The sequence below is a fragment of the Leopardus geoffroyi genome, chromosome B3 (genome assembly GCF_018350155.1).
Source record: "Leopardus geoffroyi isolate Oge1 chromosome B3, O.geoffroyi_Oge1_pat1.0, whole genome shotgun sequence".
In the NCBI taxonomy this organism is placed as follows: Eukaryota; Metazoa; Chordata; class Mammalia; order Carnivora; family Felidae; genus Leopardus; species Leopardus geoffroyi.
The window spans coordinates 42,817,820-42,839,841 of NC_059337.1; positions in this window are offsets into that span (position 1 = coordinate 42,817,820).

Consider the following 22,022-nt stretch of genomic DNA (forward strand, 5'->3'; position numbering starts at 1 on the left):
CCTATCTATTCTAAGTGAAATAAGCAAATTAGTTTGATTTTTAACATTAGTTATTTTAATAACTGAAAATAACAAAAGTTCCGTGTTCTTAATTCAAAAGGCATGTGTTGAGTAGAATGGTTTTAGATTTCTTCCATTATAAAGAAAAGGTGTATATTGAGCAGTTAGTTTAAATTCACATAGCTTCCCACTCCTTTTTAAGAGATAGTGGATTGCACATGTGTAAAAAAATAGACCATCTAGGAGGAGGGTCATTGGGGTGATTGTAACAGGGTGACAACCTAACAAATCATCAATATGTTTCTGGAATAGTATGCATCGGTCAAGAAAGAAGAAGAAAGACTCACCTATATGAACATGCGATCATCCCAAAACTCTGAGTGAAAGATGGAGTATATGTGTCCATGCATGTGTGTATAGACAGAAAAAGTGACAGATGAGCAAGAGGTTTTGGCAATCGCTACTTCAGAAGGGTAGGGGGGCAATAAATTGTACGTTTTGCCTTTTATGCTAAATTCTTCCTAATTTCCTGATGTTTATATGAGACCGCACAAGTACAGTGTTTTATTATTTTAAAAAAATGTTCAGGCCTTCAAAAGTAGAGGATAAAAGTGCTCGTATCTCTTACCTAGGTGTAGCATGTATGGCAATACTATGGAGTAGACATTTTCCTTTCTCCACTCTTCAAAAGACCTCTCGATTCTTTTTTCATACCCTCTTTCAGAAGAGTTATGGCAAACCCACTACTCCTCTCAACTATCTTTGGCTTCCAGAAATCATCGACCTTGACCGTCACTCCTTAGTGAGGGTAATGGGCAATGTGTAGGTCCACCCCTACCCTTTTCCCCTAAAAAAATCTATGTCTTATTAAGTGAATATGGGTAGTAATATAGTAATATATACAAAAGGCTACCTTGAAGCTTTTCAGAAGCAGTAATCATGCATGAATATTTTATAAAAAGGTAAATAATGAAATAAGCTAGGTAACTCTTAGAAAAGACAACGGACCCAACTCAGTACGAATGACCATTTCTCAAAGGTTTCTGCGTCCCTTTGACACCAGCCTGGGGATCTGGGGTGCATGGCAGATCCTGCCACATGGGATCTGAAGTACAAAGGCTATGTTGGGTAGCCTGCTGATTGTGCAAGTCTGAAGACACAAGCAGGCACGCCTTGCGGTTTAGGCGCCATTTGGATGGTGATGTGCGAGATGAGTCGGGCGGGTAAGGCCATGCCCTGTAGAGACGTAGTCCTGATAACTTGGTCGTGGACCTTGGAATGGGGGGCAGTCCAGCTGGTTTATCAGTTTCTTGGAGCAATTCTTCCATTTCCTTCACCTTGGAAGTTTCTGAGCAGCAGGCTTACTCTCAGAACATTTTCAGGGATGAAGTCCCTAGAATCTAGAAATCTTAGGCAGAAAGCACCTTTTCATCCCAATTCTTTTTCATTTACTGTAAGGATCTAGGTTCGCTTTTACCCTGCTTCCTAAGAGAACTATATCATGTGAGAGTCACTGAGGGACTCTGGGAAACCACAGTTCATCTTCTTATTTTACAGATGAGGTCACTGAAGGTCAGGGAGGGGAAGGGGCTTGCTCAGTGTCAAACAGCTGACAGTAACACAACGCATGCAGACTTGCTGCTTTGTCTTCCAGCTTGCAGGCAATCAGATCGTTTATGCCAGTGAGCACGTCACTGATTTTCCCTAATAGTTTCATTTTCAAATACTCTACCTCACCCTCAGACAACACTGTTAAATTTGCTAGAACCTTAGACCTACTGGATGAGGCTGATGATGAAATCAAAGGTTTAACTCTCAAATTCCAAATCCGAAACGTTTTTAGATGTTGGAATCTTGTGGGGAATTTGAATAAAAAACCTATAAATCTCGTCCCCAGAAAAGTCCTACCTACTCACATATGCAAATACATGTCTGCATATGAGTTTCAGAGTTTTATAAGCCAACGTCTACAAAGCACAGGTTCAGAGTGCCTGGGCCCCAAGTAGACGTTTGATGGAGGAGAATGGAAGCACCACGGTAGACAAGACTGTGCAAACGGGAGCCCGCAGCACTTGCACCATAAGTATTACAATGACAAGTGACATTCCCTGCTTCACACCCCACAAAGAGCCTTTCATCTTTTACCCTCCCTCCCCTGTGTGGTCAGTAGTAGCATACCAATTTTGTCCATGCAACAAGAGAGGATCAAAAAGCTCGGGGGACTACTCCCTTTTGCTGGAAAGTGGCAGAACCAGAACTAAAACAGAATTTTGTTCCGATCTAGCATCTCCTCAGCTCTATGCTGCTTGCCGCTGTGTCTCAGGATCCTTCCTGAACAACTAAATGCCAGCCTCTTTTTTAACTACAGATCTTTTCGAGAGCTTGTTTAAAAAACCCTTGGAAGAGCAATATCAGAAAGAGGTTTATAAAATAACCCCGGAAAATATAACCCTGTAAGCGATCCTCTGGGCTATCTTTCTCTAAGACCCTGGGGCAGGTCCCAGAAGAGACTGGCTGTGACTCAGGATGAGTTCTCATGATCACCAGGGCACATTCTGCCAAGGAAAGGGATTTAGGATCCTCCTCATAAATGTGCTTTCTCAAGAGTTATCCTAAGCAATGGTGCCTGACATGCCATCATTACAACTTTATTAGCGTAGTTCAAAGCACGGCCATTGTTTTGAAAGAAAAAAGAACTTTTCTAGCATATTCTCGATTACCTCGTTCTTTTTCCCCCAAAGGAAAATTGAGAGATGGGCTTCCACGTGGAGGAGGCAGGACACCTGTCACAATCTTAGAGAAGGTGAGGTAGGAGAGCAAGAAAAGAAATTTTAACTATTTCCCAAGCGAAAAAGGAGTCTAAAACAGGATGGTGGGACAACACAGAAGTCGACGTGTAAGTCAGAGATTGCAAAAGTGGTACCAGTGACCTCTTCTATAATACTGCTCACCCACCCCAAGCAAGTGGGAACAGTTCAAGTCCTTTATAAAGTTCAAGGCTCACTACTTATGATCACTGGGCCCAACACTTGTACATAACTTGAAGAGACCAAATGGGGAGCTATATGCCTTTTTCACAGTGGTGTGAATTATTCTGGCCTTATGCCAAAGGGCAGATGAGGGTTTTATCCGGAAGAAGTCAGCAGACTAAAATACTGTAAAGCCCTTGTTAGAGGAGAATGGAAAGCAGAGCTTTATGGGGAGGTAGGAGACACAAAGCTTCTTCATTTTGGAAAGAGATCAAGGGCAGTCCCTGAATAAAGCTTCTGTGCAAACCTAGAGATTCCCCTCTTACTGCACAGGGTGGCAGGTCCCAAAGCAGAGAGGTTGAGGACCCAGAAGGTCTCCTGAGAGTGAGCAATTTCAGAAGTGATACATTAGCCGCATCTGGTAAGAGGGTTAGGGTTCAGATTCCTGTATACTTCAGGCTGGATTCTTGGTGATTGGCAACAGCTTGGAAAGGGAGAAAGAACAGGGATGGAGGACTTGGACAGTCTTTTTGCCTTTAGTTATCTGGTCCTTTCTCCAAAAATGGACGAGAAATGGTTTTGAGAGAGGAGTGGGAGACAGACCATGAAAGCTCTAGACACCCAAAAGAGGGCTGTGAAGAGTAACGCGGCATCAAAACGGGAGGTGGAGTAGCTGGAAAACAGTCAAACGTCCTCAACAGGTCTAAGGCAGGCTGCAGGAAGGCTCCATACAGATTCTAGAAACACCTCTACAGAGAACATGGTATAGCATTAAGCTTGCAGGACAGGGTTCTACAATCCATTTGTAAGTCAGATTATTTCAAAAATGACCCCAATGAACCTCCCCCAGGAGTGGGAGAAAAGTGCAGACCCCCAAGAGCTTCAGGCTACATTCTTGTCGGTCCATCCACCTCTCCCTGGGAACCAGCTCAACAAATCACAAGCGGTCAGGGAGAGAGCTCTGGTGTTCACCTTAGTGAATTCTCTGGCCTCTTAGAAAAATGACAACTTGGGAGTTGATTTTGCACAGGTGGAAGAGAATATCAAGGGAATGGATGAACATACCTAGGAGGTGACTGGTAAGAAAGTAGTGTACATGCAGTAGCTGGGAGAGCAAACAGCGAAGTTCCTATATTTCCTAACAAAGTCTAGAGCAAGTCATGGGACGGAAAGATTCCAATGCCCCAGAAATACCTTCCACAGGAGAGGGTGGTATGTTCCAAGGCAGGGCATGAGGAGGACGCAGAACATCTGTCAGTCAGAGGGTTTTGAAGGGGCGTCACCTATCTTGCTCCCAGAAAGGAGAAAGAGTAGATCTGTGTAAGCCATTCATGAATTTCAACCTCTGTTTCTTACGGATTTGCTCAGCGAGAGGCACACAGAGCTGTGTGACACTGAGGTGGCTTCCAAGGAGCCAGAGCTGGATTGGTGGAGTGGATGTCAATCCCAACCCAAAGAGCAAAGAGGATCCAGGGCAAGGTGTTCACTTGGTGCCAGCAAAAGGAGGAAAGAAGGCATTTCCTGTATTCTGACAGTCCTTCCTATTTTGGGGTGTCAAATGTTTTTTTATAAAATGACCCAATAATGCAAAGCTGCTTTGCTTTCTGAATTTTTGTCACCATGTTCTCGCCGGGCTAGGTAAAAATTGTCGAGCCCACAATAGTTCTTTTCTTGGTTTGTTTACATTTCATTTGTCCATGAACTCTGAGACCAGCTGAGCTAGTCCACGGTATCCTCAGCTGACTTTTAACATCGCCTCAGGAAAAGGGTTGTCGGGAGCAGGGAACATTTGACAACTTCTCCCATATCAACATGCATCTGCCCTTCCCCTTGTTTTTCTCTTCCGGGAGCAAATGGGTTTCTGGACCCAGGATTGGTTTGGAAGCATCTGCAGGTCCTTCAGATCTCTAAGGTGCTACCCAGGTAGGGCTTGTTCCCCTCCGTCACCACAACAAACTCTACCTCATTTCCAAATGACATCACTGCTCTATCTACAGTTAATATGTAGAAAGATGCTGCGTAACATTTTCTTCTCTTTTCACAGGGACAGTGGGATAATTTGGAGATGGAGACAAAAAGAAACAGGAACCAAAGGAAGGAGGAGCACTGACTACCAGCAAGAAGCATTCCCTGGTACGTAATGGAGCCCACTCTGCTCCTCCCCGGACTTGCTCCCAGGGTTTGAAGGGCCGCTCCAGGAAGCCATCTGCTTCCAGCTGTGTTGGGGGTGCAGGCCAGGCTCAGGGCATTAAGGTGCCTTCAAATACTGTCGGCGGGAGCAGCCAATGTCAAGAGATTGCTAAGGAAGGAGTTACTGATCTGACCATCTGACTTTACAACTTTGTTTCTCAAAAGTGCCTTCTGAGGCACCCTTCAGTCCCTGACCATGGCCTGTGTCTATGCTTCCAACCGAAATATAACACAAAATTTGAATCTCTCAGAAAACTGACTTGTCTAAACACCCTCTTCACAGAGTCCCAACCCATCCATGAAGTTGCATGAATGGTCTACGAGGGAGACTCACAATAGTATCCCCATCCCCCCAAGACCCTTCTCCTGAGGGGCAAAATCAAGGATAACAGCCAACCCACCACACATCTCACCCCACAACCCTATGCGAAACCCTTTGAGAGCAAAGATTCTCGACCAAGGGTCCATCTACTAGGTTAGGGGCCTAGAAATGGGGCTCCAAGTATACATAATACTTTCTTCTTTTTCTCTTTATAGAGTACTTTCTATTACTTTAGGTTAAACTGATCTTTATTCTCTTCTTCTTTTGTGTTCACCAGATTTCCCACAATTTCCCTACCCTGTTCTCCTTCATTCAGGAAAGACCAGACAGTGGAATGGCCAAAAGAGAAGGGCCCAGAGGAGAGGTAGAGCTTTGTGACACCCCCCCCCAACCCCCAGTAGAGGGGGACAGAATCAGAAAAGGAGAAAACATAGTTCCCCTCCCCCTGCTCCCTCTCTGTCTCGGGATACGGAAGTGAGAGCAGGAAACATCCATCACCCTGTCCCCCACACAGGCCCCTACACAAGAGCCCTAAAAGTTACCCCCAATTACCCCCCGGGGAACATGAGCACCTTCGGAGGGCTGACCTTGCAGCTAACACCTATATCACTTGACATCCTGCCCAGACACTTTTGTCACCCGAGAAGATAAACACAGACCTCATTCTAGGGTTTGGTAACCAGTAGTCGGTCCTTCTCCCACCTCTGACACACCCATACAAAAAAGGCCAACTTGGAAAAGGCCCCTCCCTCTGCCTTAGTTTTATCCTCAATTTAGCCTGAAGCCAAAGATTTCAGAAATAATACATGACCCCTCTCCTGAGATTGGGGGTGGCGTGTGGGGGGGAATCCAGCCACAATATTGGTCAGAAAACAAACAAAAAAATAACACAAGAAGAAGTTGTATTTTTTACTTTTGTAAGAGTTATATGGCTGCATCCCAGAGGACAACCAAGGGCTTGTTTGAATAAGGGGAGAGTGAGAGCACGAAGGCTCTGGACACCTGACAGGAGAGTTCAGTGAGATCAGTTAGGGGTCGAGGGGTGGGGAAGCCAGAAGACAAACACCTAAACTTCATGGCAGTCTACAGCAGGCCCTGGGAAGTGCTCCAGATACAGCTGGTAAGGGTGCCACCTGCCACAGAAGATGGGGGCCAAAGTGGAAAAGATGAGATCCCATAATCCACCCATGAGTCAATGGTTTCAGAAGTGACACCAGTTACTCCTCTCTAAGAAAGGGGGAAATGTGTAGGTAGATCCCCATAAAGCTCTGATGACATTCCTAATCCCCAGAGAACTCCTTCCCTAGGAACAGGTTGTGAGCAAAAATGGAAGCCTGAGGGTCTGTCTGACCATAGTGCTAATTATCTGGCCTCTTATTGAAAACAGCTTAAAGTAGATTTTGACAGATTGTTGCTTAGGACACCAAGACACTGGGCATGAGGTAGGAGGCTGCTAAGAAAATGGAAGAGAGAGGTCAGAGGGGAAGGAGAATGAGAGCCAGAAAACAGCCTTGCACATTTCTGAAAGGAATTTAGGGAAAGTGCTGAGGAAAGATCTAACCATACTCTATGGATACAGTGAGGCCTACCGCAAAGCAGGCATGACAATAACAGTCCATCTGTGTTTCGGAGATTTCAGAAATGCATCTGTCCCCTGTCTCCCTGGAAAGGGAAAACGTGTAGATCCTGGTAAACCCAGGCAACCCTCCTGTTTGCCACTGCAGCCTCTCTTGGGCACTAAGATGAATATCAAAGGAGGGACTGTGAATCTTCTTCACCTTGGTTTGATGATGTACCTGAGCCCTTGCAAAGGATACCTGGTTTTTGGTTTTGATAAGGGAGGAGACAGAATTTGAAGGCACTTGTTGACCAAAAGGAAGACTTGAAGAATGCTCCAGCATTGAAAAGGGACCTGGAAGAACTAAGAGATAACAGCCACACTTTGCAGAAGCTCAAAACAAAACAAAAAGACCCCCCTGTAGATATGGCCCAAAGATGCCACAGCAGGAGGCATGTCCAAACACAGGCAGAACGAGAGCACTTCATGAACCTGTGGCTCAAAGTGACATCAGCTACCCCTCTGCTGAGAAGGGGAAGCCATGTCCTTGTGAGACCTAGACCTCCGTCTTTGTCCCCACGTCCTCCTTGGGCAGCAGTTTGGAAAGACAGTAAAGGCAAAGGGTTTTTATCTCACTGACTGTGACTTATGTGGGCTCTTGCCAAGGACAGCTGAGAGCTTAGCAGGCAGAAGGGATTACGTGAAAGATCAAGGAATTGGGCTCCGAAGAGGAGCCTGCCATGTAGAATGCTGACTGTATAACAGAGGCAGAGCGGGAGCTGGATTGCAACACCCAAACCTCATAGACTCCAAAGCCCATCTAGGGAAAAGCTTCATATACAGACCTAGTGATGTCATCCAGAGCAGAGCAGGCAAGCTCCAAAGAACATGGGAGGCAGACCATAGTTTGGTGTTGAAATGTCTTATCTTTTATCGAATGACAATGACAGTACACCACAGGTGTGTGTGTGCATGTGAGTGTGCGTGTGTGTTGTTTAATCCACTTTTTTTTTTTTTTTTTTTTAATTTTTTTTTTCAACGTTTATCTATTTTTGGGACAGAGAGAGACAGAGCATGAACGGGGGAGGGGCAGAGAGAGAGGGAGACACAGAATCGGAAACAGGCTCCAGGCTCTGAGCCATCAGCCCAGAGCCCGACGCGGGGCTCGAACTCACGGACCGCGAGATCGTGACCTGGCTGAAGTCGGACGCTTAACCGACTGCGCCACCCAGGCGCCCCTAATCCACTTTAATAGATACTGATCTAGGAAAAGAGGAAGAAATGACCTAATTTCTCCCACAACGTATGTGTGGGAGGATGAAGCAGTCCCTGCCCAGCGCTCATAGAATACCCCATTAACACAACATTTTCGGGGGGGGCCAGAAACTTTAACAAGTCTCCAAATCTTTATCTACTACCCACATCATTGGGTTCCCAGTCCCCGGCATAGTCTCAACCAACAAGGCAGCTGTGGACCCAAATTTAGGGTGATAAAAATCCATCTCTCCCCAGTGTATGCACAGAGTGCCCTCCCCCCACCAAACCTTGCCTCCAACCACAGCCCAACCCCAAGTTCTTCTGCATTACTCCTGTCCTTTGCAGGGTACTGTGCAATTCACTAGCAGGGAGTTTAAGAGTAAGTAGATGGTTTCATTTATCTTTCCCCCCTCCTTTCTGGCCTAGAGCATGGCAAAGTCCAGCTCTCAATATTTATTTATTAAGGAATAATGGGAGAAAGGAAGAGAAGAAGGGTTGGAGAGCAGACAGAGACAACATGCTTGTATCTAAATAACATAGGGGAGGAAGGATTCTGCTAAGCACACTCTTTCCCTCTTAAAGGACTCTTTTTGACCTTGTGCCTTCTTTTTCTTTCTTTCTTGCCCTTCTTCTTCCAGAGACAAATTCTCTTTTAGCTTTTAATGTCACTTTATCTCTTCCTGTTTTTGCTTTATTTCTACCCTTATTTGTTTTCTAGATATTTCTACTATTATTTTTCATTCTCTGCATATCTCGTCTGTTTCTCTGACTTTTTTCCTCCTTGAGCTCTTGTTCTATCATCTGATAACTCTTTTTAAACAGCAATGACAGGGCCCCAGGAGAGTGAGAGGTTCAAAGAGTGGCTAAGCGTGAAAGGGCACCATCTAATAGTTTCCCAAGGGCACAGGACCCATTCATCCTTCTCCCCTTGCATTGTCCCATTGAAAAAGGAAGGACCCTTCAAGGCTTGTCCTACCCTCATCTCCCTCTGGGCTCCGGCTGCCCTTCAGATCTACCAGTTACCATCAACAGGGGAGCTAACCCTTCCAGGCACAACCTGGCCCTCTGTCTGTCCTGTACTCTACCACCTCAAAGAGGCTGCCCCATGTCCTGAGCAGCACAAAGACCCATATTCCACAAAAGTCAAGAGAACTCCCTGGTTTTTTTTTCTCATTTGCTTCCCCATAAGCTGACCTCTGAGAACTTCACACGCCCACATCTGGTCTTGGTTCAGAAGCTTCTAGGCAACTTTGTCAGACATGCGCAGAGGCTACCTCTCACAAAGGGGTGACTCCCTAGTTCCAGCTTCCAAGTGCAGCTTCACCCTGAGGTAGCTCCACTGACCCCGAAGAGCCCTGATAGGGCAGTGCTATGTCTTGTTCATCCTTGAATCCCAGCCTCACTGGGGAGTACCTCGCCATGCTAAGTTCTCGCTGAAGAATAATATGATTTCCCTAAAGGCATTAACTTGTATACAAGTTCATTTTCTAGAGCATTATAATACAGAATGGGGTGAAGAGAAGGCAGAGACTGTGGTTACTAGACCCTGGTGGTGGTAAAGGCATGGCTTTATCTGGAGGCTCAGATGGCAGGTTTTCAGACTGCAGTCAGTGACTGTCCATGAAACTCCTGCATCTGGGATCCAATGCACAAAAGGGTCTTCCTCCTTTCAGAACTTTGGGTCTGCAGCTGGCAAAAGGATGTTAGCAGGTGCGAAACCTGACAGCTAGAGTCACCACCTGTCTGATATTATGACCCTCAGCCGATGACCCCTGCTGCTCAGACACCAACCCCTTGAAAAGAATTAACAGTCTGACATTCTCCCAGCTCTTAATATCTCTGAATAGCTTTGATTCTGGAATTTCTTGAAATAATGTGTGTGCGTTTAATTCTTGCATTGTTGTTTAGATTGTCACACATTGACTCTACTGATTTGCAAGTGTGTTCCACAGTACCTCTTAAATTTAAGTAGGGAGGAATTGTATAACTGTCTTATAGGTTTTGACTCTCAGACCCTGGTGATTTAGCTCTTGTTATTTGTTATTGAAGTTCCTGGTGTATCTGCATTTCCATCCGCCTCATGTTTGCTTCCATTTTTAAGAGACTCCTACAGTATTCAGTCATTTTGCTCTCTGGTCTTGAACCCCAACATGCAGAGACACCATGTCTGTCCACATGGGAGGTGTTTTCTAATAAGTAAGTAGCTCCTTCCTAGTTGGCTGAGTCTAAAACTGTTCCCGACCTTTCCTTAGATCCTTCAGGGTCGGTTCAGTTTGGGCACTGGACAGGGTGTGAATGTGCTTTGGTGATCAGCTCTTAGAAGGACAAAGTTTCCATCCTTCCCAAAGTAAGGCTCCCAAATGCAATGGCCTGTGACTAACTGAAATTTCATTATTATCCTAATTTCCCAAAATCAAGCTATTGCCCTTTGGATCAAAGTGAACAAAAGTGCAAAATGGTAGTTAAGAGCATGTTTTGAGGCTAAGAGGGAAAGAAAGGAGTGAAGAACAGTAGGTACACAAAGGAGGGGTGCCCAGAGGATGAGAGCATACTTGACACTCCATGCTCCCCTTGCTTGCTTGCTCCCCTTGCTCCCCTTGCCTGTGAAAGCCATCACAATGCAGGCAGAGGTGTCTCCTGGGAACAGCCCCATAAGGCCAGAGAGCCTAGTCAGCTACTTCCAGACTTATTCCAGTCCCTCTGTCTTTATTCTCATCATACCTCACACCTTATCGATCTCTCTGGCCATCTTCTCTGGTGTCATCCCTTTCCCTGTCCTCTCAGATGCCTCTCTTTGTTACTGACACTCCCTCCTTCTCTGTTTCCCTCTTTCATTCTCAGGCTTTCTCATGGTCTCTCAAATTATGCCATGACCTGCACCTATACAAGAACAAAAGACAGCAAAAGGAAGGAAATGATTTCTAATTTATGAACTGCCTCATGGAGCCAGGTTGATTCTGTAGCCCATGCTCCATCCTTGTTTCCTTTGGTCTTACACCAGGTTGTTTTATGGCCCTTCCAAACTCCATCATCATGGAAGCTCCACCACTTTGGAAACGGTGACCTCAGTCAATCTTTAACCTTCAAAAAGAATGTTCAATTCCATTCCGGAGGCTAACATAAGATCTAGCTACTTAAAGTCTGGTTTCTTCACACATACTTTTGCCCTTTTCTTAGATCAGGTGTCATGTCTCCCAATTCTTGCTCCTACCCAACCCCAAACTCCAGTTCAGCAGACTAGCATCTCTGCTGATTCTCACACCCTGCCCTGAAGCAAAAGGATTACATGGTATGAAATATTTCAAGGATCAACCTGTCAAGGCCATGTCAGATGTTGGCCCTAAAAGTAGACAATCCTGAGAGTTTTATGCCATTCTCATACCAGGTGAACTTTAACGCCAAATCCCTTACCTTATTAGAAAGTCACATTAGTTGTTCCACTGGACAGGGAATTCTTTGAGGCCAAAAACCATGGTTTCATTCCTCTATGCCTTGCAATGAGGCCAGCAAACTCTCTAATTGATTGAAATAATTTCTCCAAATACATAAGAAAAACAATCAAAATTTATTTTCTATAGTGTTTTATCTAGGTTTGATAAGATATAAGAGAGAAAGCATATGCTTCTGCTACATGATCCAAGGCATGGAATGAGTGGGATTTGGTTAGTGAGGGGAGAAGGGCAACAGGTGAATCCCAGACAGAAGATACTCATGGTTGCAGCAGAATATGCATGGGGCACGGATGTTCATTTTTGGTGACCCCAACTGCATCTGGGAATAAAGAAATCGGTGACCTGGAGATCCCTAAAACACAAAAAGTAGGTTTTCTTCCCATTACTCTCTTGTATTCAAGACAGCTACTGGAGAGACAAGAGACAGCTCCCCTTGTATTGGAGGAGAAAATGACCTCCGTATGTAGCTAAACAAATTATCTGCCCTTCCTTTGGTCTATATTCATTCAATTCTATAATAGAATATAAAATAATATAATAATATGATAAATCTATTACATTCTATCATACATTTTTTCTATAATAAAGTTTGAGTTTGGAGGTTAAATTTGAGGCCACTACACACTGACCCTACTAAGAGGCTTCACAGAATTGAGCAGTTTATACCTACTCTCACCCCAAGGTCAGGATCTCCTGAAGACCACTTCCTACACAGCAAAGTGTGGGCTCAGTTACATTTCAAGCTCTCAGCTACCAAAGCTTTTGGTTTCCACCTTGAAACTTCTAGGGGGATCCCGTTTATGGTAGGGGTCCCTTAAAAAAGTCAGTTATCTTTACCAGGCCCTTTGAACCAAGAGTAACTAAAGTAACAGACACATTTCTAGAGGACCCCACTCTCTAAGGTGTGATAAGGTCAGAGTTCAGAGCTTACATTATCTCTCGACAGGTTTCCTGGCAGGGGCCATCATGTATCCTGGCGACATTGCCAAGTTTTCCTGTTAGGATCTTAGGGCTTCTTGACTGGAGTTCTGGGTGTGGTGGTTCATTCAGAAAGTACACGTCCATCCCCTCTAACAGTTCACTCTTTCATTCATAAAGCTTGTTGTGGATGGATATCTACAGCATGCCTCTCAGTGAGCTTGGCAGTGGGTATACAAGAGGACAAAAAGGAGGAGCTGAGGGTCATCCCTAGCAATAGCACCCAGGGCTTCCTCCTACCTGAGGTGGTTTCCAGAAGCTGTTCCTTCTTCAGTTCACAATGTCTACAGTGTTTATTGTCTCTTCAAACAACTCCAATTTCCTATCTTGCCTCACTTCTTCCTGCCCTGTTTTCCTAGATCTTTTTTTTATTATGGTAAAATACACATAATATAAAAGTTACCATCAGTGTGACACATATAGCCCATTCCCAATGGTGTGCAACTGTCACTACCATTTAGTTCCAGACCATTTTCACCACCCCAAAAGGAACCTCCGTACTCCTTAAACAGTCGCTCCCCATCCTCCCCTACTTCTCCCTCTTCCTCCCCCACCCCGTCCCTTTTGCCTCCCTCCCCTCCTCACCATCTCCTCCACACCGCCCCAAGCAGCCACTAATCCACTTTCTGTCTCTTTGAATTCGCTTGTTCTAGATATTTCTTAAAAATTGAATCATGCAACACGACTTTTTGAGTCTGACTTCTTTCACTTAGCATAATGTTTTCAAGGTTCATCCATGTTACAAAGTTTGTCAGCATTTCCTTCCTTTTCATGGCTGAATAGCATTCTATTGTATGGATATACCACATTTGTTTATCCATTCATCAACTGATGGACCTTAGGGTTGTTTCTGACTTTTGACTGTTATGAATAATGCTGCTATGAGTTTACAAGTTTTTGTTTGAACACCTGTTTTCATTTCTTCCAGGTAAAAGTCTAGGAGTGGGATTGCTAAGTTGTATGGTAATTCTAACTTATTGAGAGATTTCCAGACTTTTTCACACAAGCTGTATCATTTTGTAATCCAACCAGCAATATAAGAGCATTCAAATTTCTCCACATCTTCACCAGCACTTGTCCTTGTCCATTTTTACATTATAGCCCTCCTAATGGGTGTGAAGATGTACCCCATTGTGGTTTTCACTTGCATTTCCCTAATGCCTGATGATCTTGAGCATTGTTGCATGTGCTTTCTGGCCATTTGTATATATCCTTTGGAGAAATATCCTGCTAAGTTTTTGCCCATTTTTTAATTGTTTTGGTTTTTGTCTTTTTGTTGTTGAGTTATAAGACTTTTATATACTTTGGATAATAGATTCTTGTCAGGTACATAACTTTAAAATATTTTCTCTTATTTTGTATGTTTGTCTTTTCATTTTCTTGATAGTGTCCTTTGATGCACAAAGCTTTTGATTTTTTTAATGAAATCCAGTTTATCCGTGTTTTTCTTTTGTTGCTTATGCTTTTGGTGTCATATCTGTGAAACTATTTTCAAATCTAAGGTCATTAAGATTTACCCCTGCAGTGTCCGGGTGGCTCAGTTGGTTAAGCTTCTGACTTCAGCTCAGGTCATGCTCTCATGGGCTCATGAGTTCTGGCCCTCATGGGGCTCTGTGCTGAGAGCTCAGATCCTGTAGCTTGCTTTAGATTCTGTGTCTCCCTCTCTTTCTGCCCTTCCCCCACTCGTGCTCTGTCTCTTTCAAAAATAAACATTAAAAAAAAAGATTTACCCCTATTTTTCTTCTAACAGACTTATGGTTTTAGCTCATATTTAGAGCATTTATCCATTTTGAGTTAATTTCTGTATATAGTGTGAAGTAAAGGTCCAACATCATTCTTTTGCATGTGGTTATCCAGCAGTCCCAGCTTCCCCATTGAATGACCTTGGCATACTTGTCAAAATCAATTGACCTTAGATTTATGGCTATATTTCTGGAATCTCAATTCTAGTTTATTGATCTATATATCAATCTTATTTCAGTACTGCATTGTTTTGAGGTAAGCTTCATTGTTTTGAAATCAGGAAGTAAGTGTTAGTCATCCAAATTTGTTCTTCTAGTTCCAGATTTTTTGGCTATTTACAGCCCCTTGAAATTCCATATGAATTTTGGAATGAATTTTTCCATTTTTGCAAAAAATATTTTTTATATAAAAATTATATTCAATCCGTGAATTACTTTGGGTATTATTGCCATTTTTTAACAATACTAAGTCTTCTAATCCATGAACATGAGATGTCTTTCCATTTATTGATGTCTTCTTTAACTTCTATTAGCAATGTTTTGTAGTTTTCTGGGCACAAATCTTGTACTACCTTGGTTAAATTTATTCCCAAGTATTTAATTCTTCTTGGTATTATGTAAATGGAATTGTGGTCTTAATTCCTGTTTGGATTATTCACTTCTAGCATATAGAAATAGAACTGATTTTTGGTTTGTACCCTGAAACGTTGCTGAATTCATTTATGAGCTCTTCTAATGATGGCTTTTTGGGAGGAGGGGAAGAGGGGAGTTTGGTAAACTCTTTAGGATCTTCTGCATATAGGATCATGCAACCTGTGAACAGACTTTTCGTTCTTTTTCAGTTTGGATACATTTTACTATTTTTTCCTTGAATAATTGCTCTGGCTAGAACTTCCAGTACATGTTGACCAGCAGTAGTAAAAGTGAGCATCCTTGTTTTATTCCTGATCTTTATGGAAAAGATTTCAGTCTTTTATCATTGAATATGACATTAACTATGCATTTTTCCATAAATGTCTTTTATTATGTTGAGGAAATTTCCTACTATCATTCCTAGTTTTCTGAATTTTTCTTTAATCACTGAAGCGTGTGGGATTTTGTCAAATGCTTTTTCTGCATTAATTTCAATGCTTGTGTGTTTTCCTTCTTTATTCTATTAATGTGGTGTATTACACTGACTGAGTTGTGTGGACAAATGTCCACATTACTGGGATAAGTCTCTATGGGTTTTTAACACTCTAAGCTGTTTATCTCCCTTTTCTAGTTCTCCTATTTTACTTATTTCTGGCTGTATGTATATTATTTCTGGTTCATCTTTCTTAACATTTGTCACTCAGTCATTATTCTGTTTCTCTTTTATTACTTGTGTGTCTTGAGATCGTTATCTCAAACAATCGCTTTATATTCATCCTACTGTCACAGACAGATAAGAACCAAATTAACGATGGAGGGCAGAAGGACTCAAGGAAGAGGACACTGGTTGACCAATTACAGGGCAGAGCCCACTCATCTAAGACAAGATGAGGTCACAATGTCCATCTTTCCCCCATGCCCAATCCTTATGGGTCAAGAATGTTGATCCAACTGGAATCTTTTAAGATTTTGCCCTAAAAGAATGGGGGAAAGGGCTACTATCTTTAGGGTATTGTCATGGACTACTGATAGTCTCCCTAACCAATGAGAACATGTGTACATAACAGCATTTGGGGAAGTTTAGAAGCATCAGGAAAGCCTCACTGTCTGAAAGAACCAGACTAACACCTGCTAATAATGCATTCAAGTATACCATTAGAGTTTCATTTTCTTAGGTGAAGAGACTGACCTCTCTTAGAAATTTAACACTCTGGTAGATCAGATATCAGATATCTGGTAAATCACATGAACAAGTCCAAAGAAAGGAAGAGAGCAAGAAGGTCAGGTGTACGTGAGAAGAGGTTTTAGGAAAAGGGAAGAGAGTGCACAAAAAAGCAGGTTGGGAAATATGTAAACATACTTCCCCATTGTACAAATGGGCCCAGGGTGAATTCTGAGAAAAGGATCCAAAAGACAGAAGTTACCTTCTATATGCTGGAGAGGATGTGGAGAAACGGGAACCCTCTTGCACTGTTGGTGGGAATGCAAATTGGTGCAGCCACTCTGGAAAACAGTGTGGAGGTTCCTCAAAAAATTAAAAATAGACCTACTCTATGACCCAGCAATAGCACTGCTAGGAATTTACCCAAGGGATACAGGAGTACTGATGCATAGGGGCACTTGTACCCCAATGTTTATAGCAGCACTCTCAACAATAGCCAAATTATGGAAAGAGCCGAAATATCCATCAAATGATGAATGGATAAAGAAATTGTGGTTTATATACACAATGGAGTACTACGTGGCAATGAGAAAGAATGAAATATGGCCCTTTGTAGCAACATGGATGGAACTGGAGAGTGTTATGGTAAGTGAAATAAGCCATACAGAGAAAGACAGATACCATATGTATTCACTCTTATGTGGATCCTGAGAAACTTAACAGAAACCCATGGGGGAGGGGAAAGGAAAAAAAAAGGAGGTTAGAGTGGGAGAGAGCCAAAGCATAAGAGACCCTTAAAAACTGAGAACAAACTGAGGGTTGATGGGGGGTGGGAGGGAGGGGAGGGTGGGTGATGGGTATTGAGGAGGGCACCTTTTGGGATGAGCACTGGGTGTTGTATGGAAACCAATTTGACAATAAACTTCATATATTGAAAAAAAAAAAAAAAAGAAGTTACCTTCTATAATCAGAATGTGAGTTCTCCATAAAGAAGGCAAGTGCCCAGATTTGCCCAGGACAAGTCATGAGACACAGGTTTCAGAGTGGATGCTGTGAAAACATCTCTTTTGAATGAGTAACAATTCAGTTACCAGTTTCCAACTAAGTTACACTAAAGCTTTGCCAGTTTCCATTAACAAGGGAGGGAGCAGCATAAAGTATTTTAGAGTCTAAATTCTCACCTACCATAGTGGTAATAGTGTTACCAGCTCTCACCCTTTCTTTTTTTTTTTTTTTTTTAATTTTTTTTTCAACGTTTATTTATTTTTGGGACAGAGAGTGACAGAGCATGAACGGGGGAGGGGCAGAGAGAGAGGGAGACACAGAATCGGAAACAGGCTCCAGGCTCTGAGCCATCAGCCCAGAGCCTGACGCGGGGCTCGAACTCACGGACCACGAGATCGTGACCTGGCTGAAGCCGGACGCTTAACCGACTGCGCCACCCAGGCGCCCCTCTCACCCTTTCAACATAAACCCATCAAGGAGTCAGTTTCTGGCTCCAATCCTAGGTCCCACTTTACACCCCCCACAGATTTGACTACTATAGGAAATTCCTGTCACATCTTTTTTTTCCTAAAACTTGATCTTGGTCTCATCCAAAATTCTCAGATTCTTATAAAATTGTCATGTCTAGGGAAATACTAACCCCTAAACCAAATATATCAGCTGTAAAAAATATCAGAAAGATCATATTCCAGTCAAGTTTTCCTACTTGAAATTGCCTTTAGCTTCTAATTTGCAGTCATTTCTTCCCTGATTTTAGGTTACTAAGCCATTTTTCTGCTGACGATTGGATCTGGTCCCAAGGATGACTTCCGTGGTACATGTCATGATGTCACCATCTTTGCCAAGCCCCTGTCAACCAGGGGAATGGACGCTCATTTCCACAGGGAAAATGGAGAAACCAAAATAATCTCATGTCCATGTTTGATCTAGGAAACTGGAGTGGCTGAACCCCAGTGTTTAGAATATGAGTCATCTCAGGGTCTCATTATTTGAGAATCTCTCCTAAAGTAGCTTTTATGTATGAATTTAATTCAGTGTTTAAAAAAACTATTCACGTAGGCTTCAAGCTTGTCTACCTCCGTGTGATGTTTAGATCCCTTCAGATGATTGTGAGTGGTGATCTAGAGGAAAGGGATGGCCATAGGTACCTAAGAAATGGGGAGAGGGCGCTGAAGAAACCAGCAGGAGGGCGCTGACAGAATAAGTCCCTCATTTCTCCAACCCATCTGCTGATGAGACCAAGAGGAGGCCTCCTGTCATGCGGAGCAGGTACTCCTAACAACCAAAGGAAGCATCCCTAAGGCAGCCAAGTCTAAGGCGTGTTTCAAACAGATTATGTTTGAGATAAGGTAGGGAAGGATGTCAGGGTTCAGAAGTGACACCAGGACTTTTCTCATTTTAAGCCTAATTGGGAACATTCTTGACAATCACTAAGCCTCATTTTCTCCACATCAGAGCCACTTAGCAGTACACGCATTGTTTCAGGTCATTCAAATGGTGCCCGAAGTGAGGGCTAGATTTCAACTTTTTAGCTTGAGTAGAGAAGAGAGGCATGTGGGGAGCACTTACTCAAAGCAACTTGTACAAAAAGAGTTAACATAGCAGGCCTGAGACTGCTCTCCTTGAAAGGCCTGTGTGCAAGGTTGTCCCTTGGCAGGCATCTAAGAATGTGGGTTTTGGGAACTAGGATTTAGGGTTCTCACCACCCTAACTGGTAAGAGTGACCCACTCTGCCTAAACTGTTTGTACAAACAATGCGATTTGTGCTGAACACCTGCATTCCTTCTGTTGAGTCTGAGATTTTGATACACGGTAGGCAGAGGGTGTCTAACTAGCTCTCAATAAAAACGTTGGACACTGAGTCTCTAATGAGCTTCTCTGGCACACAATATTTCACATGTGTTGTCATAACTCATTGCTGGGGGAATTAAGCATGTCCTGTGTGATTTCACTGGGGGAAAACTCTAGACTTTGTGCTCCACACACCTTCTCCTTTTGCTGAGTTTGCTTTGTATCCTTTCACCATAATAAATCATAGCCATGAGTACAACTATATGCTGAGTCCTGGAAGTCCTAGAGATTCATCAAACCTGGAGTTGATGTTGGGGACCTTTAATACACCACCCAGTTCTTCTTTTCCTTTATCCTCTTAATTCTTATACCTAGGAAACACTTTGAGGGGGGGTAAGATGGGAGAGGAAAGGGTAAGGAACATTTCTGTCCTTCAATCCCAATATATTCCTCCTTGTCCCTTTCCATTTCTGCTCCATTCAGACACACCCCTTAAACCACTTATCTTGCCTCATCTCTTTCCCTCAGACTTACAGAAAGAAATTCTTTGAAAGAAGCTTGCCAACCATGACAGAGATGCCTGAGGTATTGTTTGTTCCTAGGGACTATCTTCCAATTGATAGCAGCATACTTCCTGTATGTTGGTTCCTGATACTGTGTGCCTTCATTTCTCAGTCTTTACTGCCTCCTTTTACTTTAATCTTCCCCTTTTAAACTTGTTTTTCCCCTTCCCTCTGCAATAGTATCTCTCTACATTTTTTTTTTGTTTGTTTGTTCTAGAGCTATCCCGAAATATGTCTCTGACACAGTCTCAAAACTTCAATGTTTGTATGTCTTCCTCTCTCACAGCTGAATACATTTCAAAGAATTCTTTTCCAGGAAAGCCTAGAGAAAGAAACCATCTGAGTACATGAGTAGAGCTACTTAAATCATCTCTCTGTGAATAAAGAATATTTTTCTCTACTAGGCCCCACTGTGTGAGAAATAATTATGTAGATACTACCTGCTCCTGTTAAAATCTGTGCTTCAAACTGGTTGCCTGCAAGCTCACCCACTCTCAGCAATAAAGTGAATATTCATAGGGGAACTATCTTGACCCAATACAGGAGTACCCACAGGCCAAGATCTCCATCCTTCAACCTAAAACCTCAAGAATTGGTTTCAAGAGGGGCTTCTGGGAAGATGGCGGTGTAGGAGGAAGCTGGGCTCACCGCGTCCTGTGGATCACTTAGATTCCACCCACACCTGCCTAAATAACCCGGAAAATCGCCAGAAGACTAGCAGAACGGATTCTCTGGAGCCAAGCGCAGACGAGAGGCCCACGGAAGAGGGTAGAGGGGCGGAGAGGCGGTGCACACTACATGGACTGGCGGGAGGGAGCCGAGGCGGAGGGGCAGCCCTCCAGCCAAGCAGAGGCCCCGAGTCTGGCTTGCATAAAGCAGAGGGGCCGGGCAGAGTGTTCGGACAGCAAGCGGGACTTCACATCTGCTCGGAGAGCGGGAGGGCTGGAGGACAACAGGAGGGAGAGTTGTTGAGCCCCGGACAACAGAGCGCAGCTTGGCAGGGAACAAAGGCGCTCGCCAGCGCCATCTCCCTTGCCCATCCCCCAGTCAAAATCCCAAAGGGAACCGGTTCCTGCCAGGGAACTTGCTTGCACCTCACAAACACCCAACGTTGTGCTTCTGCGGATCCATCCATCCGGCTGCGGGTCTGACTCCCTCCGGGTGCTGGAGGGCCCCTCCTGAAGCAGATCACTGAAGGATAAGCGAGCTGAGCCTACCTCTCCCGCCCCTGTGCACCTTGCCGATCAACCCCAGCTAATACGCCAGATCCCCAGCACCACAAGCCTGGCAGTGTGCAAGTAGCCTAGAGGGCCACACCACCCCACAGTGAATCCCGCCCCTAGGAGAGGGGAAGAGAAGGCACACACCAGTCTGACTGTGGCCCCAGCGGTGGGCTGGGGGCAGACATCAGGTCTGACTGAGGCTCTGCCCACCAACTCCAGTTATACACCACAGCACAGGGGAAGTGCCCTGCAGGTCCGCACCGCTCCAGGGACTATCCAAAATGACAAAATGGAAGAATTCCCCTCAAAAAAACCTCCAGGAAATATCGACAGCTAACGAACTGATCAAAAAGGATTTAAACAATATAACAGAAAGTGAATTTAGAATAATAGTCATGAAATTAATCGCTGGGCTTGAAAACAGTATAAAGGACAGCAGAGAATCTATTGCTACAGAGATCAAGGGACTAAGGAACAGCCAAGAGGAGCTGAAAAATGCTATCAATGAGCTGAAAAATAAAATGGAGATGACCACAGCTCTGATTGAAGAGGCAGAGGAGAGAATAGGTGAACTAGAAGATAAAATTATGGAAAAAGAAGAAGCTGAGAAAAAGAGAGATTAAAAAAATCCAGGAGTATGAGGGGAAAATTAGAGAACTAAGTGATGCACTAAAGAGAAATAATCTACACATAATTGGTATTCCAGAGGAGGAAGAGAGAGGGAAAGGTGCTGAAGGTGTACTTGAAGAAATAATAGCTGAGAACTTCCCTGATCTGGGGAAGGAAGAAGGCATTGAAATCCAAGAGGCACAGAGAACTCCCTTCAGACGTAACTTGAATCCATCTTCTGCATGACCTATCATAATGAAACTGGCAAAATACAAGGATAAAGAGAAAATTCTGAAAGCAGCTAGGGATAAGCATGCTCTAACATATAAAGGGAGACTGATAAGACTAGTGACGGATCTCTCTACTGAAACCTGTCAGGCCAGAAAGGAATGGCAGGAAATCTTCAATGTGATGAACAGAAAAAATATGCAGCCGAGAATCCTCTATCCAGCAAATCTGTCATTTAGAATAGAAGGAGAGATAAAGGTCTTCCCAAACAAACAAAAACTGAAGGAATTCATCACCACTAAACCAGCCCTACAAGAGATCCTAAGGGGGATCCTGTGAG